We start from the raw sequence: 10,909 nt of genomic DNA on the forward strand, positions 1-10,909 counted from the left end.
TAAAACCACCCTTCATATGAAGACAAAATAAAACCTTCTGTGGGTAGATAAAACATGAAAAAGTTTCCAGGCATCAGAACTGAACTGCAAATAACAGTAAATAGATGTGTGTGTGTGTGTGTGCTTAGTCGTTCAGTCATGTCTGACTCTTCATGACCCCATGGACTGTAGCCTGCCAGGCTCCTCTGTCCATGGGGCTTCTCCAGGCAGGAACACTGGAGTGGGTTACCATTCCCTTTTCCACAGGATCATCCAAAACCAGGGATCAAACTCAAGTCTCCTGCTCTGCAGGTGGATTCTTTACAATCTAAGCCACAGGGAAGCCCCTAAAATAAAGGGAAATTACACCAAATAGAATGTTAGGAGTAGGAAGAAACTAGGGGCAAGCAAAACTGTACAGATCACTCTTGTTGTGTTGTCTTTAATGTATGCAGGTGTAATATACATGAAAAATGTTGCACAAAGGATGAGGATAATTTATTGTATGTATCTATAGCAAGATTTTTCCATTTTAGGTACTAGATTAAGGGTACTGTGATACATTAAAGGAACATTTAAAAATTTATTTCTTATATTAAAGCATTCTTTATTTAGATTATTATATTCATTTCAGGTACAATATAGTGATTCAATATTTTACAGGTATACTCCATTTAAATTTATTACAAAATATTGGCTATATTCCAAGAATTAATTCTTTAACCTCTAGAGAAATCACTAGAAAGTGTAGAGGCGTGGCTAAAAAGTCAATAGAATAAATAAACTACAATAGTTTTTCAAAAAAAACAGTGGATAACTCAAGAAAGAACCCAATAGTACGACAGAAGGATTAGGAGACAGGATTGGGCAAGCAGGAAATAGTAAAATAGACCTCAAATCAATAATTTATATTAATTTTGTTTATAATTAATGATCTAAATATTCCAAGTGGTGGTGTCATTCCATTATCACCCTACTTATTTAACTTATATGCAGAGTACTTCATGCAAAATGCCTGGCTGGATGAAGCACAATTTGGAATCAAGATTGCTGGGAGAAATATCAACAACCTCAGATATGCAGATGACACCACCCTTATGACAGAAAGCGAAGAAGAACTAAAGAACCTCTTGATGAGAGTGAAAGAGGAGAGTGAAAAAGTTGGCTTAAAACTCAACACTCAGAAAACTAAGATCGTGGCATCAAGTCCCATCACTTCATGGCAAATAGATGGGGAAACAATGGAAACAGTGACAGACTTTATTTCGGGGGGCTCCAAAATCACTGCAGATGCTTCCTGCAGCCATGAAACTGAAATACGCTTGCTCCTTGAAAGAAAAGTTATGACCAATCTAGATATTATATTAAAAAGCAGAGACATTACTTTTCTGACAAAGGTCCATCTAATCAAAGTTTTCTTCTTTGCATTAGTCACGTATGGGTGTGAGAGTTAGACTATAAAGAAAGCTGAGTGCTGAAGAATTGATGCCTTTGAACTGTGGTATTGGAGAAGACTCTTGAGAGTCCCTTGGACTGCAGGGAGATTCAACCTGTGAATCCTAAAGGAAATTAGCCCTGAATATTCGTTGGAAGGACTGATACTGAAGCTGAAACTCCAATACTTTGACCACCTGATACAAAGAGGTGACTCACTTGCAAAGACCCTGATGCTGGAAAAGATTGAAGGCTGGAGGACAAGCGAACGAAAGAAGATGAGATGGTTGTATGGCATCACTGATGCGATGGGCATGAGTTTCAGTAGGCTCCAGTGTTTGGTGATGGACAGGGAAGCCTAGTGTACTGCTGTCCATGGAGTCACAAAGACTTGGACACGACTGAGCAACTGAACTGAACTGAATTGAGCAAGTAAGCACAGAACTCATAGCCAATAATTTAGAATATTTATTCTGCACCCATACTTCCTCATCAGAATAGACCATATATACCAGTCTCAAATATAGAAATACTAGAAAGTATTTTCTTTGAAAATATTGATTTTAAAATAAAAATTAATTATTAAAGGCATTTAGAAATATCCTATATATTTGGACATTTAAAAATCATTTGTAAATAACTCATGGATTAAACGGGTTAACCAGTTGGTGCTGGTGATAAGGACTCCTACTTGCCAGTGCAGGAGAGGTAAGAGATCCAGGTTCAGTCCCTGGGTTGGGAAGATCCCCTGGAGGAGGGCATGGCATGCCACTCCAGTATTCTTTCCTGGAGAATCCCATGGACAGAGGAGCCTGTTTAGCTACAGTGGATTGGGTTGCAAAGAGTCACAGATGAATGAAGCAACTTAGCATGCATGATGGATCAAATATGCAATCACAGAGATAATTATAAGATATTTTGAAATTAATTATATTAAAATCTCAATATATCTACATTTGTGGACTACAACTATAACAGTGATTAGAGAGAAACATAAATGATCATATATAAAAATGTAAAAGTAAATAATCTCATAAAAAGTAAATGGAAATTGAGTAATTTAAATCTGATGCAATTAGTAAGAAGGAAATAATAGTCATAAGAGCACAAACAAAAGAAAAAGAGCAACAGTAACAGTAGAAACAGCAAAAAAAAAAAAAAAAATTAATTCTCGAATAGGCACATTAGCAAGACCAAGTAAGAGAGGGAACAAGTGAGAGTATAAATTACCTACATCAGAAATTAAAGAGGGAATATAAATATTCATCTTTGCATAGACAATAAAAGGTAATTAAAGGGTTTTCATGCCCAACTCTATGCCAAGAAGTGGAACAATCTTGAAAAACCACAACTTGCCACACTTGTCACAGAATTTCCCTCTGCAAATTAAAGAAGCTCTCGAGGCCCTTATACTTTCAGAGCTGAGTTCTCTCAAATGTGTTTGGAAGAGTTGATAGCAACCCTTTATGATATCTATATAAACCAGAAAAGAAGCAAACTTCCCAACTCATTTTGTGAAGTCAGAGTAACCCTGACATAGAAACATGAATATTACAGTTTGCATTGCCTCCCACAAAAGATATGATGAAGTCCTAACTCCTGGTACCTTTGAAGGTGAACTTATTTGGAATCAGGGTCTTTGTGCATGTAAATAAATTAGTCTAAACTTATACCAATTAGGGTGGTCCTTAATCCATGGGACTTATCTCCCTATAAGAAGAGAAGACACTGACTCATGAGGAGAGAAGACCATGTGGAGGTGGGACCACTAGGGAGGCAGAGATGGAAAACTAGTGGAGAGTCACAAACACTTGAGTTGGAAATGTCAATTACTTCATTGTGAATATTAAATACTAATGGTGATGAAATGGCAGAAGTAGAGGAGAAGAGGATAGGCATATATGATACAGAATATCAATACTAAATATTCTCTGAAAATGGAGAGGTTCAACAGATGCAGAGCATGAGTGTTAGAAATAGTATAATTAGGATGACAATAACTAGAATTTACTGAAAACTTTACATATGCTTAACATTGTATAGGCAAGCAGAAAATCATTAAGACATTCAATGAAACCTCTTTATATTGTAAAAAATTAATACATAATTAGGTAACAAACTAATAAAACCAACAAACAGCTTTGAAAGTTAAAGTGAAAGTTGCTCAGTCGTGTCCAGCTCTTTGCAACCCTATGGACTATACAGTTCATGGGATTCTCCAGGCCAGAATACTGGAGTGGGTTGCCTTTCTTTCCCTTCTCCAGGGGATCTTCCCAATGCAGGGATCAAACCCAGGTTTCCCACATTGCAGATGGATTCTTTACCAGCTAAGCCATCAGGGAAGTCCAAGAATACTGGAGTGGGTAGCATGTCCCTTCTCCAGTGGATCTTCCTGACCCAGGAATTAAACAGGAGTCTCCTGCATTGCAGAAGGATTCTTTACCAACTGAGATATCAAAATATATTTCATTTGCGATTCCTCCAAAAAAACTTTAGATTGATTTTTAATATTTGAATGCACTCAAAAAAACTATTAATTGAGGTTTTTTTGAGTGCATTCAAATATTAAAAATCAATCTAAAGTTTTTTTTTTGGAGGAATCACAAATGAAGTATATTTTCATGCTATCATAAAGCCTTTTAACATTTTTTTCCCAGTGTTATCATACACATAAAGCTATAAACAGCCACAACAGGATAAAGGTATCCTGTATTTTAGTTTTTACAAATTCTACAGCGAGAGGCAGAAGAGAGGAAGAATGTGTATAGTTGTAGTTACTTAAATTTTTGAAGTCTTGTTTCTTCTTGAAAGTGATGCCAAAATATTACAAATTTCTCAAGAGGCCATTTTATAAAAAGGAACTCTTGTATTTACCTATAAAAATCCAGTGTCAGATGTGTAATCTCTTGTATTGAACATCAGAGAGTCTAGATATGCTGTCAGACAATATCTGTGATGGTGAGGATGAATGGACAAAAGTCTCTTGTTTTTTTTTTTTTTTTTTTTTTGGTCAGGTATTTCCAAGTTTTTCTTAGTTGTATCTGACAGTGTTATAAATCCATTCATCCTGTTAAAGCTGGCCACTCAACTTTGATAAGTAAAAGACTACTTTTATTAATAATGCTTTATAATAGCCTCTTATTTCAAAACATGATGCACTTTGTCAATTTTTAAATAGTAATGACTTTGTGGTCTTGGCTTTATGACTAATTCATCATATTCATTGAATGGTTATTATGTTTGGGAGGTGTAGAGAGGCCCACAATATTCTGAGCAATTGATCAAAACTTCTTAAAGGGAAAGAAAAAACATTCTTTTGATGAAATGCAACATTATAAAATATAACTGGCCTCTTTCCTTTCTTTTTTCTTGTTCACTTCTCTGCTATAAATCTGCAAAGAAATGGATAGGAGCAGCTTTTGCTCTAGATTGTTTTGAATTAGCTACATAATTCTTATGCAGAAACATTACTTAAAGAACAATTCTCTCCCCTCCATAAACATACCAAAATTTCTATTATAAGGTATGTAAAGTTTTACACTATTTTAAATCATGTGTGTGTGTGTGTGTGTTCAGTTGCTCAGTCATGTCCGACTCTTTTGCAACCCTATAAACTTTAGCCAGGCAGGCTCCTCTGTCCAGGAGGTTTTCCAGGCAAATCCAGAGTTGCCATTTCCTACTCTAGAAGATCTTCCCCACCTGGGGATCAAATCCACAATCCTTGTGTCTCCTGCATTGGCAGAGGGATTCTTTCAACCTTATCTTTTACTAACTATACTAATCAAGTATTTTGCTGTGTGTGTTAATTGCTCAATCGTGTCTAACTCTTTCTTTGTGACCCCATGAACTGTAGCCCTCAAGGCTCCTCTGTCCATGGAATTCTCCAGGCAAGAACACTGGAATAGGTTGACATGCCCCACTCCAGGGGACATTCCTGACCCAAGAATTGAACCCAGACTTCCCACATTGCAGGCAGATTTTTTACCATGTGAGCTACCAGGGAAGCATCAGATGAAAATCAAGTACATCTCATGCCTGCTGATAAGCCATGTTGAAAAAGAAGTATCTCTATAAATTTCTCACTGGTAAGCAGAGGCTGTAGGCAAGATGAACCAAAGTCAAGTAAAAGCTTAGTAATTCAAGCTGTTCTCTACACTGTAAATAGGTCTCCAAACAAAGTGGAAAGCTTCTATATTGGTGCCATCATAAAGCTGATAACCAGTGGCTAGATTTGCCGGGTAGACCAGAGACCGCAAAGTAATCACAACTATGGGCAAAGTTTTATTCACAGTCTCATCAGAAATCTTGTAAAAGTCACTCTGCCGGTTTCTAGCGCATGGATGAATCACATTTAGGACCAAAGAATAAAGGAAGAAAAACATGGCTAGGCTTATGGCTACCACTACTGGCCATCTCCAGAAGGTAAATAGTCACAGGGGTAATTTTGTAATTGCTCTGATTCCAAATCAACAGGAATGGAATTCAACTGACTGACAAGTTTAATAATCTTCTGCAGAGCTTGAATATTGTTGCTGCATATATAAACATGCCAGCCGGCATCCTTAGGTCCTAATGGAAGTGCCCAAGCTGTTGCCATTCACTAAGTCATGTCTGACTCTTTACTACCTCACGGACTGCAGCAAGCTAGTCTTCCCTGTCCTTCAGTATCTGCTGGAGTTTGCTCCAACTTATGTCCATTGAGTCAGTGATACCATCCAACCATCTCATCCTCTGTAGCCTCTTCTCTTGCCCTCAATCTTTCCCAGTGTCAGGGTCTTTTCCAGTGAGTCATCTCTTCACATCAGGTGGCCAAATATTGGAGCTTAAGCATCAGTCCTTCCAATGAACATTCAGGGTTGATTTCCTTTAGGATTGACTGCTTTAATTTCCTTGCTGTCCAAGGGACTCTCAAGAGTCTTCTCCAGCACCACAGCTTGAAGCATCAATTCTTTGGCACTGAGCCTTCTTTATGGTCCAACTGTCATATCCATACACAACTACTGGAAAAACCACAGCTCTGACTAGACAGATATTTGTGCAAATTGATGTCTCTGCTTCTAAATATGCTGTCTAGGTTTGTTATAGCTTTTCTGTCAAGGAGCAAGCATCTTTTAATTTCAAGGCTGCAGACACTCTCCACAGTGATTCTAGAGCCCAAGAAAATAAATTCTGTCATTGTTTCCATTGTTTCCCCTTCTATTTGCCATAAAGTGATAGGACCAGTTGAGACAACATTAAATCCTTTCACAATCAAAGAGTCCAGGAATAATGAAGCCAAATATTCCACATTGGATGTTGGGTATTGGTTTATCCTTGTGTTATTGCTCACATCAATCAAAATTCACCCACAGCAGATGTCTCAGGTCCCACTGCAAAATATAATGTTCCTATATATGGCAACAACATTATATTTGATATGATTTGATTAGAGCAACTTCTTGGTGGGTGGCATCTACCACGTGGTGATAAAATTCAGCAGCAAATTTAGGATTTCTGCTTCCTGTGACTACATCATGATAGCCACACCTAATAAGTCAAATTGTCAGGGACTTAGCAAAATTTCTATGGCCAATTACACCTATAGTGGCCTTCCTTGCACCCTTTTTTTTTTTTTTTTTTGCCATGCCCTGTGGCATGTGGGATCTTAATTCCTTGACCAGGGATCAAACCAGTGCCCCATGCATTGGAAGCATAAAGTCTCAACTGGACCACTAGCAAAGTGCCTTTCTTGCATCTTTGATACCATTTCCCCCTTTGAGGCCAAAGAGTTTCTCTAAGGCTCTTGTGGCTTCCCATCAGTGTTTCATTCCTTGATACAGACTCTTCTAAGATCACCAGTGATATCCTGAGAATCTGGTTAAAACAAAGAATCTGTCTCAGTAAGTCTGGAGGGAGACTGAAGAATCAGCATTTCTAATAAGATGATGCCAAAGCTACTTGGGTGCAGTCTCCTTGAACAGCAAGCCTCTCTGTACCCTCCGACTGGCCCTTTTCTATGATGCCCCTTGGCAGTTTCTCCCTTCTCTCTGAGTCACATCAGAAAATTAGATCATGGTATTTCAGAAGCTGTCCATGGCTGCTGATCCCCCTCAGAGGATGTGAAAATGCAGAGCCAGTAGTTTGGCTCAAGCAGTGGAAGGCAAAGGATACATTTTCTGTGTAGTGATGAAGGAAAAACAAACTTGACAGAAGATGAATATTTTACGGACATGCAATGGAAAAGAGAAATATTTAAGTATTAGTAGCTCAGTCATGTCTGACTCATTGCAACCCCATGGACTGTAGCCTGCCAGGCTCCTCTGTCCATGGGATTTCCCAGGGATTCTTAGGTAAGAATACTGGAGTGAGTAGCCATTCCCTTCTCCAAGGGATCTTCCCAACCAGGGACTGAATCCAAGTCTCCTGCATTGCAGGCAGATTCTTTACCATCTGAGCCCCTGGGGAAGCACAGAAATATTTAAGGGAGAGAGATAAAATAAGAGAGAGAAGAAAACAACAATATTAAAGGAATGGGATGAAGCACAAAGGCAATTTCTGTGGCTCAAAAGCTTGACAAGCCATTCAAGAAATACCTGGGAAGTCCCATGCCTAGAAGTTTTGCTCTGTAACTGTGTTCTCCTCTCTTGCTGCTGTGGTCACCAGCTTTAGAAAACAGTCCATTGTTAATATTTTTATGTTTCTTTAAGGCCCAGACTTTCTGACCCAAGAGCACTGGCAAGCTTGATTAAAGGATGATTGCTCAGAAGCTCTATATTTTATATCACTCCAAAGAGACTATGGGAATTAGACTCATCTGATCTGGAGATGTTTGCTCAGATTCCAGGATAGTAAAAATCTAGGTACCTTCCTAATACTCTCCCCAGAAAAGATTTATTTTATTTTGTTTTGTTTTGTTGCAACTCAAAGTAAGCAACTTTCTTCCAACCAAGGGGAGGTTGGGCCCCATAGACTGTCTTCTACAAGTTCTGAATCACATAACATTAAGATTCTTGAGGGCTTCCCTGGTGGTTTGGTGGTGAAAAATCCATGTGCCAATTCAGGAGACATGGGTTAGCCCGGGAGCCACAACTACTGAGACCACACACCCAGAGCCATGCTCCACAACAAGAGAAGACACTGCAATGAGAAGCCCATGCACAGCAACTAGAGAGTAGGCCCCGCTTGCTGAAAATAGAGAAAAAACCCACGCAGTGATGAAGACTCTGCACGTCTAAAAATAAATAAATAAAAATTTAAGGAAAAAGATTCTTGAGCTGCAGGAACTAGCAAACATTTGGCTGACACTGTACCCCTCCATTGGCATCAGGGCTCCAGGAAATAGCACTGAGATTCCCTATGAGAACTAAACTTTTCTAGCCCAGAGATTACATGGTTTCTGTCAACACACACACACATACAATTTCATGCAAACACTTATCAACCACCTGCACAGAGAAGTTCTATGCCTGGTTCCTCACTCTGTAGTGTCCGTGTCACTGTTTCCTGGACTCTGACCCTCTAGGTCTCATCGCCTAGACTTTGCTTCACTCTTCTGACCCAGGTCCACTGTGACCCCCAGAATTAAGTGCCCCATTCTTCACTATGACCAACCCAATCTTGTGGTTATGAATATCAGTTCTTTGCAACCTGCTTCTAAACCCTGATTTTAGTCAAATGTCCAGGACCTGGATGTGTTAGGTACATCTCTGAAAGACGTACTCTCTATTAACTTAGAATCATTTGATCTCAGAAAATGCAAAGATTAGGTGAGATTCATTTGTAAGAACTGTTGAAGCTGCCCAAAAGATATCTCAAGTATATTTGCTTTCATAAGACCAGTCAAACTCTAAATGGATTATATTTTTCTTATTATAAGTATTTATTCATAGTACAAGTATGACTGTAAAGATTTCATTGCTTTTATTTTAAGCTTATCTTATCATGCATATAATGTTCTGAAATGTGTTTTTATATACTATAGTAATAAAGAACACAATATAATATATACTAATACATATCTCAGGCAAAGCTATGCCCATGAATAGGCTGATTATCCTATTCTTGTAACTGAATTTGACTCCTAAAACACTCTATGATTAGTTATCTATTTCTCATTAAGTGAAAACAGAAGACTAAACTTGTATCTAAAATGGAAAATACAACCCACAGGCTGAAATTTTAATATAACAGAAGTAAGATGCCTTAGTTTAAATCAGTAATATGCCAACAAAGGTTTTTGGATAAATAACTAAGTACAGGTAATGGGGTATAAATATGAATTAGATACAAGGTAAAAATGAAAAGAAATATACAATTTGTGGAAAAGATAAACCTGAAAATGACTACAATCTTATATGATTTATATTGCCATTAAATTTAATGAGAAGTGATACTTGTGTGAAATGGATGAGCTAGAAAATTCTACTTTGCCTGAAATTCACTGTGGGCAAAACCTGGTAACTCATATTCACCTCCAGATAAAGTTGTATTTATTCAAGCTGTACCTTCTGTCCAAATTCAAATCTTTTTTGGCTGTACTAATTGTTCTTATCTCTTTTTAGGTTGAATTACGTCTTCTTAATTTTTCCAAAAAATGTTTTCAAGGATCAGTTATACAAGGTGTAGTAATTTTGTAATATTTTAGTTAAAAATCTGTCTCTTTCACAGATAAAAGATTGGGTAATATCAGAATATTATATATCATGTGTGTTCTATCTCCATTATTTAGCACAGTATTAGGGTTTTTCACAGTGTTCTCAGAATAATTTCAAATCTTCAGAAATCAATAAAGAGTCACCTAGTCACCTTAAATTTTCTTACAGTTATTGTCACAAGAAATTATATTACCGCAAAATCTATAGCAGAGCAACGATTCTTGATTGTTTGAAGAAAAATCATACTCAATGTTGAAACTGATAAATGTTTTAAAAATACTGCAAATGGTTAGAAATGATCTATGACAAAAACTTTATAAAGATTTCCCTTGGGTTTTTCACAGAAAAATTACCAGATTAATACTATGTGATTAGAGAAAAGTAGAAAAACCACTTCCCAAGTTAAATAAGTTTGTACTATCAAGATCTAAGAAAAATTAGAAGAAATTGTTATCTTAAAAGTATTTTTCAAAAAAAAAGAGTATTTTTCTTATAACTAAGTCTCTATAATAAAAGATTACAGTCATCACATGAATTTTTTTGTTTATTTTTAAGGAACAAATGTAGGCATGTATTTTTTCTAAAATATCAAATGTAATTTATATCAATTTTTCTCTTTTTTATATCTATCTAAATTTTATCCTAAATTGCTATGACATTGTGAGAGTCACACTTGTATATTTAAATATTAATAAGGTTTTTGTTGTTAATAAATTCTTATCATTCTTTTAATTCTAATAATCTCATGATCTTAATGCAAAACTATTAAGTCCATAATAATTCTAACTTAGCCTATGTATTTACTGGTGTTTTACTTTCAAAATGAATCCTTTATTTCTATTTATCCTATATTTGCATGTAAA

At 36.8% G+C, this 10,909-nt stretch overlaps 1 pseudogene; it reads right to left on the reverse strand.

Annotated features, from left to right (window-relative positions):
* Positions 1–5,442: 5,442 nt before the first annotated feature.
* On the reverse strand, positions 5,443–7,209 carry LOC122708065 (annotated as a pseudogene).
* Between the last annotated feature and the right edge of the window lie 3,700 nt (positions 7,210–10,909).

Source organism: Cervus elaphus, chromosome 14 (assembly GCF_910594005.1).
Source record: "Cervus elaphus chromosome 14, mCerEla1.1, whole genome shotgun sequence".
Lineage (NCBI taxonomy): Eukaryota > Metazoa > Chordata > Mammalia > Artiodactyla > Cervidae > Cervus > Cervus elaphus.